The sequence below is a fragment of the Ascaphus truei genome, chromosome 12, assembly GCF_040206685.1.
Source record: "Ascaphus truei isolate aAscTru1 chromosome 12, aAscTru1.hap1, whole genome shotgun sequence".
Taxonomy (NCBI): domain Eukaryota; kingdom Metazoa; phylum Chordata; class Amphibia; order Anura; family Ascaphidae; genus Ascaphus; species Ascaphus truei.
In genome coordinates, this window is record NC_134494.1 from 45824160 (window position 1) to 45842446 (window position 18287).

The window sequence follows — 18287 nt, forward strand, 5'->3', positions numbered from 1 at the left end:
CCCACGCCCACACATACCCCACGCCCACACATACCCACCCAATTCAGGACGCAGGTTTGCTGCCCACTTACACCTCGCAATATCAAACATTACGCTACAAGTTAACTACTTGGGTTGAAATTGCTATTTGGGACATAAAGTGATTAAACTACGATAAGGACAAACTGTAACCCATTTACACCTCACAATATCAAACATTTGACTATAAGCTAAGAACTGGTGCTGAAATTTTTATTTGGAACACAAAGTGGTTAAATTAGGGAAGATAAGCAGCATAGATTCTGCGAGTAAACACCAAACAAGTGTGACTTATTTACTTGATACACTGGAGTCCTGCTCCGGCGGCTTAAAGACAGCGACCCCCAACTGTGTTAAGATAGATGCGTATATACATACATCGAACAGGCACATACACAAACATACATATACAGTGGTGTGAAAAAGAAAGTACACCCTCTTTGAATTCTATGGTTTTCCATATCAGGGCATAATAACAATCATCTGTTCCTTAGCAGGTCTTAAAATTAGGTAAATACAACCTCGGATGAACAACAACAAATGACATATTACACCGTGTCATGATTTATTTAACAAAAATAAAGCCAAAATGGAGAAGCAATGTGTGAAAAACTAAGTACAGTTCAACCCCGTTATAACGGGATCCGTTACAACACAAATCCGCTTATAACACGATGCAAGCGTGGCTCCCAATTTCCGTATTTCTGAATACTTTCCAACACGATTATTTGTATCTTAAATACTTTATTGTACAATGCATACAATTGTACATTATTTCTAACGCGATCCGCTTATAACGCGTTGTGATTCTTTGGACCCCAAGCACAGCGTTATAAGGGGGTTGAGCTGTATACCTTATGATTCAACCACCTTTAACAGCAATAACTTGAAGTAATCTTGTCAGTGTTTAAAAACAGTTTGTTTTGGGAAATCCAATTTTCAAGTGTTGAAAAATCAGACTGAAGTACTTGTCCAAGGTCAGAGAGGCTAGGGCTGTGTGCATATAAGATGGTGTCATCCACATTGAAGTTCCCTTACAAGCTGTGGGAAGATCATTGATGAAGACTGAAAAGAGTAGGGGCCCCAGAACAGAGCCTTGTGGGATCCCACAGGTGACTTCAAAAGGGTTGGAGTTAGAGTCCGAGATAGACATATATTGAGATCTATGCGATAGGAGTGAAACCAGTTTAAAATATGTTCCCCTATTTCAGAGCATTGGAGCTTATTTAACAAGATAACATGATCAACTGTATCAAAAGCCTTTGCAAAATCTAGGAATACTGCACCAGTGAGTTGTCCCAGTTCCATTCCACACTGGATCTCATTGCAAACTTTTAGCAGGGTAGTTACCGTGGAGTGTTTTGGGCAAAAGCCAGATTGGAGTTGGCTAAGGAAATTTGACTTGGTATAGTAATCGCTTAATTGTGAGTAAACACATTTTTCCATGACTTTGGATAGGATTGGGAGAAGAGAGATTGGCATGTGGTTTGAGACAGTGTTTTTGTCCCCACTTTTGAAGATTGGGACAACTCTAGCAGTTTTCCAGGTCTTAGAGATATGGCCTGCAGACAGAATAGAGTTGATTAGGGAAGCAAGTGGTTTGGCGATGGCTGAGGCACCATGTCGTAGGAACTTAGATTGCAGGTCAGGCCCACATTAGCTGCTTAGTTTTCATTTGAGGAGCGCGTGTGTACTTTTCTCCAGATAGTGGGGAAAATGGAAAATTGTGGGCAGTGTTGGGAGGGGTTGGGGCTATTGGGGTACTTTCAGAATGAGCTTCATGGTTGTAGTATGGGTTGTGTTTGGCTAATACCACCGGAAGTCAGAAAAGACTTTCGGGTCGGACAGCTGGGGCGCGCTCCTCCCGGCCGTCCTCCTCTGCTGCTCACATGGTGCCAATACTCTTCTGCTGCTGCCGCCCGCCATGTAAAGCCTCTGCTGCCTGCTCTGCTGACATGGTGGTCCTCTTCTCCCACCGCCAGCTGTGTGCGTGCGTATGTATGTATGTATAATTTATATTTTCCATCTCTGGGATCCCTTGGAAATACATACATCTTGGCCACATATGATGTGGTCTTGTTGTACACGTGTATTGATCATCTGAAAGGTATACAGGCAGTTGAACAGTTTTTGCAACAGATTCACAATTATGTAATACACAAAGGGAATTTATTTTAAGAGCCATTAAATTCATACTAGAATAATTTGAAGACACTTATTATTTGCAGGTCCATGGGCACTAGATTCGCCCCCAGCTACGCTAACCTCTACATGGGATTGTGGGAGAATTCCCATGTGTGGGGTAATGCTAGGCTGGGGGCGGTTCTGGTGTTCCATGGCCGTTTCATAGACAACCTTTTGTTTATTTGGGATGGAGAGTTGGAAGAATTTACTAGCATATTACGTTCATTCAACAACAATGATATGGGTTTACGATTCACGTCAGAGATAGATAAATTGAAAGTCAATTTTTTGTACTTGGAGCTTCAGGTCAATACGGATTATATGATTGTAACTAGGACATATTTTAAATCAGTTGCCACAAACAGTTATTTACACAACATTAGCAACCACTACAAAAAGTGGCTGGAGAATATACCCCGTGGCCAATTTCTCAGGGTCAGGAGAAATTGTTCTCTTGACTGATTACTTAGCCCAGGGAGATATTCTAGTTAACAAATTTGTGGCTAAGGGTTACAATAAAAATGTCATTAAGGAGACGTTTAAACAAGTGGGTCAAATAAACAGGCAGAATCTTTTGGATAAGAATAAAATGGAAAAATCAAATTCTAATAAAAAGAGTGGAGAATTTTCAAATAATTCAAGCTCACCACTTTTCATCACATAGTTTAATAGTGCTACTCAGAAAATCAAATCGGTCTTGAACAAACACTGGGATATCATGCTAAGTGATCCGATCATTGGAAGTAAATTACCCCCGAGGGTACCTATAGTCTTTCAGAAGGCAAGGAACATCAAGTCAACGGTGTGCACCAAGTAGGTTAAAAGCCCTTGAAAACAATATGGGAAGTGTAAAAGAAAATAGTGGCAATTTTTCCTGTGGACAAACAAGATGTATAACTTGTAAGCATCTGAAAAAAACAGATAACATTAGCTCTCATTCAAATGGTTCAATACATCAAATAAAGGAACATATCAATTGTTTATCATCATTTCTAATTTATGCCATTATGTGTCCATGTTGTATTCAATATATTGGAAGGACATCGCGTACATTAAGTACGCGGTTCCTTGAACATCAGCGAAACATAACACATGGACTACAAACACATAGTTTATCCGGGCACTACTTTGTAAAACATAACCAAGATCCATCTTCCCTAGTAGTAATGGGTATTGAAGCCATCAAGTCCACTTTGCTAAGTGGAGATAGATATAAGCATCTGAATTTAAGAGAGACCTACTGGATTTGTGTGTTAAATACACTGAATCCAGAGGGTCTAAATGACTATCGACATCAGCACTGTGGTATGATACGGCTGCGTCTATACTATAGCAGACGGAGCAGAACGGAGGGGCGCGCGCAAGCTGTGCGTTCACATCTATGGTCCTCTGAGGATGCCAATAGATGGCGCCAGCGCGCACGTCAGACAGAGCTGGCAAAGGCGCAAAATTGAAGGAGACAGAGCCAAGTGATTTATTGCGCGATGGCATGATCACGTGACCTGTCTTCTCCAATCAAAGTGAAATTACATTTTCAAAGTGACGCCATTTTTCTTTTTTGTATGCCGGTGGTAAACACACAACACAAACAACATACACAACACACACAAAATTAAAGTTAATTTACATACCGGGGGAGAGTGAATTGTCTGCCCAGTGCTTCAGATGCTGCATTTGAAAAAATGCCCGTGGATCGGGATGTGAGGTAGGGAAGTGACGTCCGCGCCGGAACGTCATTGCCACGCCTCCAAATATTGCCACGCCCCAAATCGCGCCCGCTGCATACCCTGCAAAGCCATGAGTATTGCAGCGTGTGTGCGCCTCCGCTCCGTCTGCTATAGTATAGAGGCGGCCTACGGTTGCCTCCCTTACTTGTAAGATAAGACAGAGAGGTCTGGGTTGAACGTGCTAGCCATGTTCCCTCTGTGTCTTGTCTTTTTGAGGTCATTGATTTGAGTTACATACAACATAATAATCCAATACGCACACAAGAATCACAAGTTTATTTAATATTATAAAAAATTCACACAATCATAGATTTATTACAATTATAGATTGATTAATATCATGAGCATATTATTGTAAGATTGCTATACACATTTTAATAACACATTAGTTTATGCACTGATTGGGGACATTAGATCACACACATTATAAATATCACTGATAAGTAGGTTAAGATTAATTTAGTTTAGTACTTATAAATAATAGGTGGTTATATAAATAATTAACACATTGCACATGAATATTGATAGATTTAGGATCATTTTCTTGTATTTCATACAAGATGTTATTAAATATCCAAACTTATGATGTGATTGGTGTTGTTGCAGACTGGTCAGGTTTGGAATGATCACGTGACTTGGGACTAGTGGTTCAACAGTTCATTTGTTTCTTTGCGCTCGTTCGATATATTGGGCGTCAATAACATTTCAATAAGTCTTATTAGAACCGTTTGTTTTTCCTCCAATATTCTTATTTACAATTACATTTTTATGTAGATTAAAATAAAAAAATATATATTTTTTAATATTATATTTATATTTTATAGTGGTATTATTATTATTTATTTTTTAAATAATCATTTTTATTATTATACCTCGATTAAGAATATTTCTTCTATCATCCTTTCATATTCATTAATCATACATTTTTATTTTTCATCTTTATTTTCATTTTTTCATTAATATTATTTTACATATCTTTGCAATTTTCGGATAAACATATGAGAATTAGTAATATAAGAATCAGTATTGTAATAACCTTACGCTAATAATTAAATATAAAAAGACGAAAATACTACAATATTAAATGGTCCATTGGAATATTGGAAATGGGAAATAAAAGCTGGTTAATATTCCAAGCTTCCAATCTTGAAGAAAAAGTGGTGAAATAGTTACATTTTAGATTCAGGGCCACTATATGGTAAGAATTAGAATATCTATTGAGTTTTTTCTGGACTATAAATCTAATATACCATGTTTAATTTTTCTGAATCATCTCTTCGAGTTGAATAATCATGAAGATTGCTGTTTATAGGTATAAATTAATGTAAAACATTATATCAATCAAAATTCACTAATAATAGCGGTTCCCCCATAAATAAGCCTAAATATATATATATCAATAACAAGAATGTTCAGGGCACTCAAAGGGAAAAAGTAAAAGAAAAAAAACTTGAGAAAGGACCGTAAGGTCCGAAACGTGGCTTCTTTTTTCTGTGATTACCCCCTGATGCCTGTGTTACTTCATTAAATTGTATTTTTTGAATTTGTGAGTGCTCCAGATTCTTTGATATTGGGTATATATATATATATATATATATATATATATATATATATATATATATATATGTATATACCACATAGTATCCACACACACTTTTAGTTATGCTACAAACTCTCACATTTCCACACCCACCCACACCATTTATATCCGCTCCCACTCCACACACACCTTTTGTAAAGCACTGTATGTACTGTGGGCTCTCCATTCATGTTAATTCACACTGATACACATACACACTCTTTCTTCACTTGCTTTCAGGAGCCTTTTGACACCTCTAGCCATAAAACACATCCACACCGGGGGAAGGACCAGCACAGATAACATTCCAATAGACACTGTTTATAGTATAGCTTTTGCTTGCTTCATTCATTGTAACATCGCCGGAAGAAGAGATCAGTGTATCTCGAAAGCTCGCACAAATAAAAGCATTTCGTTAGCCACAGAATGGTATCATCTATTTATTTTTTGATATATATATAAAACAAGTTCTCTATTTTTTTTTAAATATTTACATAATTAAGACATGCCTAATTACCATTTGAATACACTGGTATAAGTTTGTATATGTTTAGCATATGTTTTTATATAACTGTGTGAATCAATGATATAAATTATGTTGAAAACACTGTGATGCAAGTATAGAGAGTTCAATGCAATCCCCATAGAAGTGTAATGCTGGGATCTGTACCTTTCTGCCCCTGCTGTGTCTCTAATACATCCCCGGCTCATGTGATCCTGCCCCGGGAAACCCAACAACACGTGATCTTCATGTATGTAACACTGTACTGGGAGGCAGTCTCACTCACTGCAAGGTAGTTTCTCTCATTACAAAGCACTCTGTGAGTCTCACTCAGAAAGCAGTCACTCAGTACAAGGCAGTCTCACTCTGTACTAGGCAGTCACACTCTGTACTAGGCAGTCTCACTCTGTACTAGGCAGGTTTACTCAGTACTAGGCAGTCTCACACTGTACTAGGCAGTCTCACACTGTACTAGGCAGTCTCACACTGTACTAGGCAGTCTCACTCTGTACTAGACAGTCTCAATCTGTACTAGGCAGTCTCACTCAGTACTAGGCAGTCTCATTCAGTACTAGGCAGTCTCACTCTGTACTAGGCAGTCTCATTCAGCACTAGGCAGTCTCACTCAGTACAGGGCAGCCTCACTCAGTACAGGGCAGCCTCACTCAGTACTAGGCAGTCTCACTCTGTACTAGGCAGTCTCACTCAGTACTAGGCAGTCTCACTCTGTACTAGGCAGTCTCACTCTGTACTAGGCAGTCTCACACTGTACTAGGCAGTCTCACTCTGTACTAGGCAGTCTCACTCTGTACTAGGCAGTCTCACTCAGTACAGGTCAGCCTCACTCAGTACAGGGCAGCCTCACTCAGTACAGGGCAGCCTCACTCACACTAACTTTGCACAACACACGTCTGAAGCTTAGAACATATATTTGCCACCATATACAAAAAGAAAGTAACTTTGTGATAACCACTCTCCCATCTTGCAGATTGTTGCAGAGTGTAGAAATACTGTCCTGGAAATCCACCCCAGATGTGGCTGCACTCAGGCATCTGACCTTGGTGGTGGGAGGCTTTATGTAAAATCTTCCAATGACCTCTGCAAGAAAGGCTTATTCCACAAGGTGGCGCTTTGTATCCAACGCATTACCACAATTAGCACTATGCTAATACTGTGCTGTACCTAGTACTGATGTAACCAGGCGACGTTATTCTGCGTTATCAGTGCCATTGATTACAGCCCTGCGAGGTGTGTGGGTGGGTTACAGCCCTGCGAGGTGTGTGGGTGGGTTACAGCCCTGCGAGGTGTCTGGGTGGGTTATCGCCCTGTGAGGTGTGTGGGTGGGTTACAGCCCTGCGAGGTGTGTGGGTGGGTTACAGCCCTGCGAGGTGTGTGGGTGGGTTACAGCCCTGCGAGGTGTGTGGGTGGGTTACAGCCCTGCGAGGTGTGTGGGTGGGTTACAGCCCTGCGAGGTGTGTGGGTGGGTTACAGCCCTGCGAGGTGTGTGGGTGGGTTACAGCCCTGCGAGGTGTGTGGGTGGGTTACAGCCCTGCGAGGTGTGTGGGTGGGTTGCAGCCCTGCGAGGTGTGTGGGTGGGTTACAGCCCTGCGAGGTGTCTGGGTGGGTTACAGCCCTGCGAGGTGTGTGGGTGGGTTACTGCCCTGCGAGGTGTGTGGGTGGGTTACAGCCCTGCGAGGTGTGTGGGTGGGTTACAGCCCTGCGAGGTGTGTGGGTGGGTTACAGCCCTGCGAGGTGTGTGGGTGGGTTACAGTAAAGCCCTTTGCTATTTTACTCTGTGTGTGTTCATTGTAAGAGTGTCCTGTGAGGGACTGCTCCCACTCTGCTGGGGTCTCTCACAGGTGGAGGCGCTGCACCATATAGTAGTAGTGGTAAGAGTAATTCACCCCAGGCTCCCAGCGGCGGAGGCTTAGGCTCCTGCGATCCAAACAGGTAAAAGGGCAGCACCAGTGGCTAATTACAGTCACCCACGTGATCACACTTAGGGGTGTGGGAAACAGGGCTACAAATGTATTGTTTCTTGTGTTTAATTTGCAGTTTATGCACAAAATGAAATATTAGTATCAGCTATTAGGTCCATAAGGTTCTGATGCCTTTAAATGGACCAACGAGCTTTTCATAGGAGTACAGAACTTTCCTAACCTCACAGGTCTCTTCTTCACATGTACATAACTTTCCAAACCTCACAGGTCTCTTCTTCACATGTACAGAGCTTTCCTAACCTCACAGGTCCCTTCTTCACATGTACATAACTTTCCAAACCTCACAGGTCCCTTCTTCACATGTACATAACGTTCCAAACCTCACAGGTCCCTTCTTCACATGTACATAACTTTCCAAACCCCACAGGTCTCTTCTTCACATGTACATAACTTTCCAAACCTCACAGGGCTCTTCTTCACGTGTACAGAGCTTTCCTAACCTCACAGGTCTCTTCTTCACGTGTACAGAGCTTTCCAAACCTCACAGGTCTCTTCTTCACGTGTACAGAGCTTTCCTAACCTCACAGGTCTCTTGTTCACGTGTACAGAGCTTTCCAAACCTCACAGGTCTCTTGTTCACGTGTATAGAGCTTTCCAAACCTCACAGGTCTCTTCTTCACGTGTACAGAGCTTTCCTAACCTCACAGGTCTCTTCTTCACCTGTACAGAGCTTTCCTAACCTCACAGGTCTCTTCCTCACGTGTACACACTATTACATCTGTGAGCAATGTTCTCATTGGTGCATTAAAGCGTATTGCACTGTGCATTGGATGAGCAGGAACACTGGCAGCGGGGGTATTAGCAAGCCCCTACGTGTCCTTGGTTAGCAGAACACGCTCCCAGGCTGACCGGGCCGGTCGCACAGATGTGTTTGGCAAATACAGGAAGCAGTTTACATGACTACGCAGTGCTCGGGTTCCGCTGTCTCTCTCACGTGGTATTATTATAGAAGGATAATGGTGATTACAGGCGTCCCCCGGGATGGCGGACACCCCTTTGATGACTGACTCATTTCCTTAGCCTGCTCTACTTCACTGAGATATGTCTCCTGAGAGCCGGCACACCCCGAGGATTCCCGCCGCGGGGAGGAGAAAACCAGTAAACTCTGTGTAATATCAGGGACATGTCACTGCCAAATAAAACTACCGCAATAAGCTCCAGAGACCCAGACTGCTCTTGTCTTCATTCTGGCAATGAAAGAGTTAACTAAACTCCCCACTTTACTGCTGTGTATAACCAATTCTCCTCTCCGTCCCTTTTCTGCCCCCTCTTCCCCTCTGTCTTTCTTTGTGCCCTCTCCTCCGCTCTGTGCCCTCCCCTCATCCTCCTCTCTGTGCCCGCTCCTCCTCCTCTGTGTCCGCTCCTCCGCTCTGTGCCCTCCCCTCATCCTCCTCTCTGTGCCCTCCCCTCATCCTCCTCTCTGTGCCCTCCCCTCATCCTCCTCTCTGTGCCCTCCCCTCATCCTCCTCTCTGTGCCCTCCCCTCATCCTCTCTGTGCCCTCCCCTCATCCTCCTCTCTGTGCCCTCCCCTCATCCTCTCTGTGCCCTCCCCTCATCCTCCTCTCTGTGCCCGCTCCTCCTCCTCCTCTGTGTCCGCTCCTCCACCTCTCTGTGCCCGCTCCTCCACCTCTCTGCGCCATCCCATCCTCCCTTTTCCCCTCTCTTCCTCCTCTCTGCGCCCATACTGCACTACCTCGCCCTTGTCGCCTGTCCCAATACCATCTGAAGGCGGGTACTTCCAGCAAACGAGGGCGAGAGGCCCCGGTGGAGGGACCTCTATTCAGAGTTGGTTCCCCGTCCCGCTGGGGATCTGAGTTGGATTTGAGTGCACTGAGCACGGGAGAGTACTTGCCCCACTTCCCGGACTCCCCCGCCACCTGCCCCTTCTGTGGCGAGCGGGAGTCTGTGTACCATATTTATTTTAGCTGCGCCAGACTGCAGCCCCTCTTATCCACCCTGAGGGGCCTTCTCCTGCAGTTCTGGCTGCACTTTTCCCCTCACCTTTTTATTTTTGGGTGCCCAGTGTCCCGGGACAATAAGCCCAGGGATCTCCTCGTCAGCCTGCTCCTGGCATTGGCTAAGCTGGCCATTTATAAGCCCAGGGATCTCCTCGCCAACCTGCTCCTGGCATTGGCTAAGCTGGCCATTTATAAGCCCAGGGATCTCCTCGCCAGCCTGCTCCTGGCATTGGCTAAGCGAGCCATTTATAAGCCCAGGGATCTCCTCGTCAACCTGCTCCTGGCATTGGCTAAGCTAGCCATTTATAAGCCCAGGGATCTCCTCGTCAACCTGCTCCTGGCATTGGCTAAGCGAGCCATTTATAAGCCCAGGGATCTCCTCGTCAACCTGCTCCTGGCATTGGCTAAGCTGGCCATTTATAAGCCCAGGGATCTCCTCGCCAGCCTGCTCCTGGCATTGGCTAAGCTAGTCATTTATAAGCCCAGGGATCTCCTCGCCAACCTGCTCCTGGCATTGGCTAAGCGAGCCATTTATAAGCCCAGGGATCTCCTCGTCAGCCTGCTCCTGGCATTGGCTAAGCTGGCCATTTATAAGCCCAGGGATCTCCTCGCCAACCTGCTCCTGGCATTGGCTAAGCTGGCCATTTATAAGCCCAGGGATCTCCTCGCCAACCTGCTCCTGGCATTGGCTAAGCGAGCCATTTATAAGCCCAGGGATCTCCTCGTCAACCTGCTCCTGGCATTGGCTAAGCTAGCCATTTATAAGCCCAGGGATCTCCTCGTCAACCTGCTCCTGGCATTGGCTAAGCGAGCCATTTATAAGCCCAGGGATCTCCTCGTCAACCTGCTCCTGGCATTGGCTAAGCTGGCCATTTATAAGCCCAGGGATCTCCTCGCCAGCCTGCTCCTGGCATTGGCTAAGCTAGTCATTTATAAGCCCAGGGATCTCCTCGCCAACCTGCTCCTGGCATTGGCTAAGCGAGCCATTTATAAGCCCAGGGATCTCCTCGTCAACCTGCTCCTGGCATTGGCTAAGCTAGCCATTTATAAGCCCAGGGATCTCCTCGTCAACCTGCTCCTGGCATTGGCTAAGCTGGCCATTTATAAGCCCAGGGATCTCCTCGCCAGCCTGCTCCTGGCATTGGCTAAGCTAGTCATTTATAAGCCCAGGGATCTCCTCGCCAGCCTGCTCCTGGCATTGGCTAAGCTAGTCATTTATAAGCCCAGGGATCTCCTCGCCAACCTGCTCCTGGCATTGGCTAAGCTAGCCATTTATAAGCCCAGGGATCTCCTTGCCAGCCTGCTCCTGGCATTGGCTAAGCTAGCCATTTATAAGCCCAGGGATCTCCTCGTCAGCCTGCTCCTGGCACTGGCTAAGCTAGTCATTTATAAGCCCAGGGATCTCCTCGCCAGCCTGCTCCTGGCATTGGCTAAGCTAGTCATTTATAAGCCCAGGGATCTCCTCGCCAACCTGCTCCTGGCATTGGCTAAGCTAGCCATTTATAAGCCCAGGGATCTCCTTGCCAGCCTGCTCCTGGCATTGGCTAAGCTAGCCATTTATAAGCCCAGGGATCTCCTCGTCAGCCTGCTCCTGGCACTGGCTAAGCTAGCCATTTATAAGCCCAGGGATCTCCTCGTCAGCCTGCTCCTGGCACTGGCTAAGCTAGTCATTTATAAGCCCAGGGATCTCCTCGCCAGCCTGCTCCTGGCATTGGCTAAGCTAGTCATTTATAAGCCCAGGGATCTCCTCGCCAACCTGCTCCTGGCATTGGCTAAGCTAGCCATTTATAAGCCCAGGGATCTCCTTGCCAGCCTGCTCCTGGCATTGGCTAAGCTAGCCATTTATAAGCCCAGGGATCTCCTCGTCAGCCTGCTCCTGGCACTGGCTAAGCTAGCCATTTATAAGCCCAGGGATCTCCTTGCCAGCCTGCTCCTGGCATTGGCTAAGCTAGCCATTTATAAGCCCAGGGATCTCCTCGCCAGCCTGTTCCTGGCATTGGCTAAGCTAGCCATTTATAAGCCTAGGGATCTCCTCGCCAGCCTGCTCCTGGCATTGGCTAAGCTAGCCATTTATAAGCCCAGGGATCTCCTCGTCAGCCTGCTCCTGGCATTGGCTAAGCTAGCCATTTATAAGCCCAGGGATCTCCTCGCCAGCCTGCTCCTGGCACTGGCTAAGCTAGCCATTTATAAGACCAGGAAGCAGCGTTTGGAGAGGGGGGTCCCAACAAACACCGTGGCCATGTTCCGGGCGCTGGTGCACTCCCGTATCCGGGCAGAGTACACGTACGCCGAGTCCACTAGGACGGTTTCAGAGTTTGCCTCCCAGTGGGCGTCAGGCGGGGGGCTCTGCTCGGTATCCCCCCCATTTGGATTTTTTTACATTAACTCCCATATTTTAGTGCACATTAGTGTAAGTTACTGCTGCACTTGATACCGGTTTATGTTATATTTTTGTTAGTCTGGTATTTTTTTCTCACTGCGTCCTTTAAGGACCAGTGAGTTACCTGTTGATCTGATTGGCCAGCTTTGCCGGCCAATCAGAACTACCAGATTAAATAGTCCTCTCTGCGCCCTCTCCTCCTCCTCTCTGCGTCCTCTCCTCCTCCTCCTCCTCTCTGCGTCCTCTCCTCCTCCTCTCTGCGCTCTCTGCGCCCTCTCCTCTCTGCGTCCTCTCCTCCTCCTCCTCTCTGCGCCCTCTCCTCCTCCTCTCTGCCCCCTCTCCTCCTCCTCCTCTCTGCGTCCTCTCCTCCTCCTCCTCTCTGCGTCCTCTCCTCCTCCTCTCTGCGCTCTCTGCGCCCTCTCCTCCTCTCTGCGTCCTCTCCTCCTCCTCCTCTCTGCGCCCTCTCCTCCTCGCTGCGCCCTCTCCTCCTCCTCTCTGCCCCCTCTCCTCCTCCTCCTCCTCTCTGCGCCCTCTCCTCCTCCTCCTTGCTGCGCCCTCTCCTCCTCCTCTCTGCGCCCTCTCCTCCTCTCTGCGTCCTCTCCTCCTCCTCTCTGCGTCCTCTCCTCTCTGCGCCCTCTCCTCCTCCTCCTCTCTGCGCCCTCTCCTCCTCTGCGTCCTCTCCTCCTCCCTGCATCCTCTCCTCCTCTCTGCGTCCTCTCCTCCTCCTCGCTGCGCCCTCTCCTCCTCTCTGCGCCCTCTCCTCTCTGCGCTCTCTGCGCCCTCTCCTCTCTGCGTCCTCTCCTCCTCCTCCTCTCTGCGCCCTCTCCTCCTCCTCTCTGCCCCCTCTCCTCCTCCTCCTCTCTGCGTCCTCTCCTCCTCCTCCTCTCTGCGTCCTCTCCTCCTCCTCTCTGCGCTCTCTGCGCCCTCTCCTCCTCTCTGCGTCCTCTCCTCCTCCTCCTCTCTGCGCCCTCTCCTCCTCCTTGCTGCGCCCTCTCCTCCTCCTTGCTGCGTCCTCTCCTCCTCCTCTCTGCCCCCGCTCCTCCTCCTCCTCTCTGCGCCCTCTCCTCCTCCTCCTTGCTGCACCCTCTCCTCCTCCTCTCTGCGCCCTCTCCTCCTCTCCTCCTCTCTGCGCCCTCTCCTCCTCTCTGCGTCCTCTCCTCCTCCTCTCTGTGTCCTCTCCTCTCTGCGCCCTCTCCTCCTCCTCCTCTCTGCGCCCTCTCCTCCTCCTCTCTGCGTCCTCTCCTCCTCCCTGCATCCTCTCCTCCTCTCTGCGCCCTCTCCTCCTCCTCGCTGCGCCCTCTCCTCCTCCTCTCTGCGTCCTCTCCTCCTCTCTGCGTCCTCTCCTCCTCGCTGCGCCCTCTCCTCCTCCTCCTCTCTGCGCCCTCTCCTCCTCCTCTCTGCGCCCTCTCCTCCTCTCTGCGCCCTCTCCTCCTCCTCCTCGCTGCGCCCTCTCCTCCTCTCTGCGCCCTCTCCTCCTCCTCGCTGCATCCTCTCCTCCTCCTCTCTGCGCCCTCTCCTCCTCCTCCTCGCTGCGCCCTCTCCTCCTCCTCTCTGCCCCCTCTCCTCCTCCTCCTCTCTGCGCCCTCTCCTCCTCCTCCTTGCTGCGCCCTCTCCTCCTCTCTGCGCCCTCTCCTCCTCCTCTCTGCGCCCTCTCCTCCTCCTCTCTGCGCCCTCTCCTCCTCCTCCTCTCTGCGCCCTCTCCTCCTCCTCTCTGCGCCCTCTCCTCCTCTCTGCACCCTCTCCTCCTCCTCCTCGCTGCGCCCTCTCCTCCTCCTCCTCTCTGTGCCCTCTCCTCCTCCTCGCTGCATCCTCTCCTCCTCTCTGCGTCCTCTCCTCCTCCTCGCTGCGCCCTCTCCTCCTCTTTGCCCAAAAAGCAGATGATATTGGGAATGTATCCAGGTTTACACGAGCCCGACCACAATGTGATCCAAGAACATAAGCCACAGCAGTGAAGCGTGGAAAAGGATCTAGCATGGGACACTTGTATCTGGAGGGGGCTGATGGACTCTTGTGTTTTCCTTGCTGTGGGGGTGCAGTAATAGCCGTGAGATTAGGCAGGAAGCTGTACAGATATACAGCCCCGAAAGGAGCCAGAGTTATCAAAGAATAACAGATCTGGGACTGTCCTCACAGGAAAAGGATGCTGGGTAATCTGCACGGTGCCTCCAATTGGCCATTGGTGTGATTACTCCAGGCGCTGCTGAGCCAACACTCAGAGCTGGAACCCCAAAGAGACGTGATCCTGTGAAGCCGTGGTGATCTGACCTCCATATTTCTGCCGGCAAACTCCAGATCACCCACAAAGTTCTCCTCCTTACGCTGAAGGCGCGCCACTATTCTGCTCCTCCCTACGTTTCAGCGTTGATCTCTCGCTCCGCCCCTGCTCGCCCCCTACGTTCCACCCATAACCGTCTCCTCTTCACCTCTACTGCTCTCTCACCTTAAACCCTTTTCCCCCTCACTGCCCCTTAGGGCCGTTCTATAGTGTGTGCAGCCATGCCTGTGCGAACGCGCGTGCCGCATGCTTTTTGTGTGTATGCTGTGAGCGAGTGAAGTACTGTGTGTGTGTGTGTGTGTGTGTGTGTGTGTGTGTGTGTGTGTGTGTGTGTGTGTGTGTGTGTGTGTGTGTTAAATAAGTTGAAATAAATAAATACTTCAATAAATTGTTTATTAACATTGTACATACACACACAGACGCACACACACGCACACATTTCAGCGGCGGTAGCGACGCACATTCTCTATTTTCTTCATCTTCCCCTGTCGGCCGGTTCCACGCTCACTGCTGTGCGTGCGCGGCACCATTATAGGAAGGCTGACTAACCTCAGGCAACTAAAACTGCCGCCCGCGCACACGGCGTAGCGCGCGCACGCAGTATAGAACAGTATAGAACAGCCCTTACTTGTGGAACGCCCTCACACTCCGTATACGCCGAGCACCTTCAAGACAAACCTGATAACTCGCCCCTTAAAGTAGCAATACGTGAAAAATCCTATATGTTTTTTGTAATAAATCAGTTCTGTAATAAATCAGTTCTGTAATAAATCAGTTCTGTAATAAATCAGTTCTGTAATAAATCCGTTCTGTAATAAATCAGTTCTGTAATAAATCAGTTCTGTAATAAATCAGTTCTGTAATAAATCAGTTCTGTAATAAATCAGTTCTGTAATAAATCAGTTCTGTAATAAATCAGTTCTGTAATAAATCAGTTCTGTAATAAATCCGTTCTGTAGTATTAGATCATCGTTCTTTTAAACTCCTAATGCCATTTGTAATGATTTTATTAATGTATGGATCACCCTTTAGTTGCTACAGGAGCTATTTAGAAAGTCCTGCCCGCTTCCCCGTTAGAAACCTTTCTCACTGCGGTGACTTACAAACCATTTGGGTGTATTTGCAGCCAAGAATTACCGAGGCCCCACGCTCCACCCCAGAGCAATGAAAGTGATTGCCGGGGAAGAGAGCGGGGTCTCTGTAAGAGAACAGCTCCTCCATCGATGTCACGGCGTCATGTCATACTGTGGCATCATGGCGACACGTGACGTCGCAGGAAGAGGGCCAGCAGCTAAGGCCCGGACGCGGTCGCCTGCGTGCTCGGCCGGGCGGACATTATGGCCAGATTGTAATGCCGATATTTACTCCAAAACCCCCGTTGCGCTCCCCAATATGAATTTCTGGTCGCGGCCTGCGTTCCACACACCCCGCGCTGCTCACGGGTAATGTTACTGCCGCTGCCGTGTGTTAGAATGTTACTAAGTATCATCAGCGCTAATAACCCCCGGCTCCACCCCCACACCCGACAGAGGACAACATGACGGAGTTACCGCTTAAAAAGCCTGGCGTTAAAAGACCTAGCCTCTGAAGTGGGAAGCACGTGTGCAATACCCAGAACCAGCTCGGCGTGACATTGGGTGATTCACGTAATCTCCCTGTACCTTCAGGCGCCAGGCAGTTAGAGTGTTAGCTCTGTGGCACAGAGATTCCTTGTGTCTGTTTGTCACACTGCTGTGGGATTACTGTGACCGTGGCTTCAGCGAGGACAGCTGCGTCACATCCGCATGAAACCCGCTCTCGCAACACGTCACTTCCATCGCCAGGTTTGTATAACGCCAGGACAGGGGGGGGGGGGGGGGGGGGGGGGGAGTTCAGTCATTTAACGGCAGGTTTTAGCCACACATCGAATTTCAGTAAAAACAGGAAATAAGGCATTTATTAGCTTGGTGTCAGCTTCGTTTCATCACCCCCTGTGTAATATCCTGCCTGTGCCACGCAGCGGCATTTTAACGCTCCAACTGCTGAGGCTCCCATGATATTTAGCAGAATCCAGGGGGAGCCTGGGAGAAACGCAACACAACAAGAAGAAAGCGGATCTCTACGTGTATGTGTGATGAAATAGTGAGTTAATATGCCCACAACGTGGCTCCAATATGTGGCCTACTCACAGTGTGGCAGGTTTACAATATGGGCACATCCAAAACTGTGGCAATCTGTTCTTTATATGTTGGTATCGAGATGCTGGTACCTCAGTATAGAAAAGAGAGAGGAACCACTGCCCAGATCACAAAGGTATAATAATAATAGCTTGTTCCTGTTTAGCACTGCTAGGTTTACATAGCGCTTTACAGAGACATTTTGCAGGCACAGGTCCCTGCCCAGTGGAGCTTACAATCTATTTTTGGTGATTGAGGCACAGGGAGATAAAGTGACTTGCCCAAGGTCACAAGGAGACGACGTCGGGAATTGAAACAGGTTCCCCTGCCTCACACTCAGTGCCAGTCAGTGTCTGTACTCACTGAGCCGCTGCTTCTCCCAGGTTCCCCTGCCTCACACTCAGTGCCAGTCAGTGTCTTTACTCACTGAGCCGCTCCTTCTCCCAGGCTCCCCTGCTTCACACTCAGTGCCAGTCAGTGTCTTTACTCACTGAGACGCTCCTTCTCCCAGGTTCCCCTGCTTCACACTCAGTGCCAGTGTCTTTACTCACTGAGCCGCTCCTTCTCCCAGGTTCCCCTGCTTCACACTCAGTGCCAGTCAGTGTCTTTACTCACTGAGACGCTCCTTCTCCCAGGTTCCCCTGCTTCACACTCAGTGCCAGTCAGTGTCTTTACTCACTGAGCCGCTCCTTCTCCCAGGTACCCCTGCTTCACACTCAGTGCCAGTCAGTGTCTTTACTCACTGAGCCGCTCCTTCTCCCAGGTACCCCTGCTTCACACTCAGTGCCAGTCAGTGTCTTTACTCACTGAGCCGCTGCTTCTCCCAGGTTCCCCTGCTTCACACTCAATGCCAGTCAGTGTCTTTACTCACTGAGCCGCTCCTTCTCCCAGGTTCCCCTGCTTCACACTCAGTGCCAGTCAGTGTCTTTACTCACTGAGCCGCTCCTTCTCCCAGATTCCCCTGCTTCACACTCAGTGCCAGTCAGTGTCTTTACTCACTGAGCCGCTCCCTCTCCTGCTTCACACTCAGTGCCAGTCAGTGTCTTTACTCACTGAGCCGCTCCTTCTCCTAGGTTCCCCTGCTTCACACTCAGTGCCAGTCAGTGTCTTTACTCACTGAGCCGCTCCTTCTCCCAGGTACCCCTGCTTCACACTCAGTGCCAGTCAGTGTCTTTACTCACTGAGCCGCTGCTTCTCCCAGGTTCCCCTGCTTCACACTCAATGCCAGTCAGTGTCTTTACTCACTGAGCCGCTCCTTCTCCCAGGTTCCCCTGCTTCACACTCAGTGCCGGTCAGTGTCTTTACTCACTGAGCCGCTCCTTCTCCCAGATTCCCCTGCTTCACACTCAGTGCCAGTCAGTGTCTTTACTCACTGAGCCGCTCCTTCTCCCAGGTTCCCCTGCTTCACACTCAGTGCCAGTCAGTGTCTTTACTCACTGAGCCGCTCCTTCTCCCAGGTTCTCTGCTTCACACTCAGTGCCAGTCAGTGTCTGTACTCACTGAGCCGC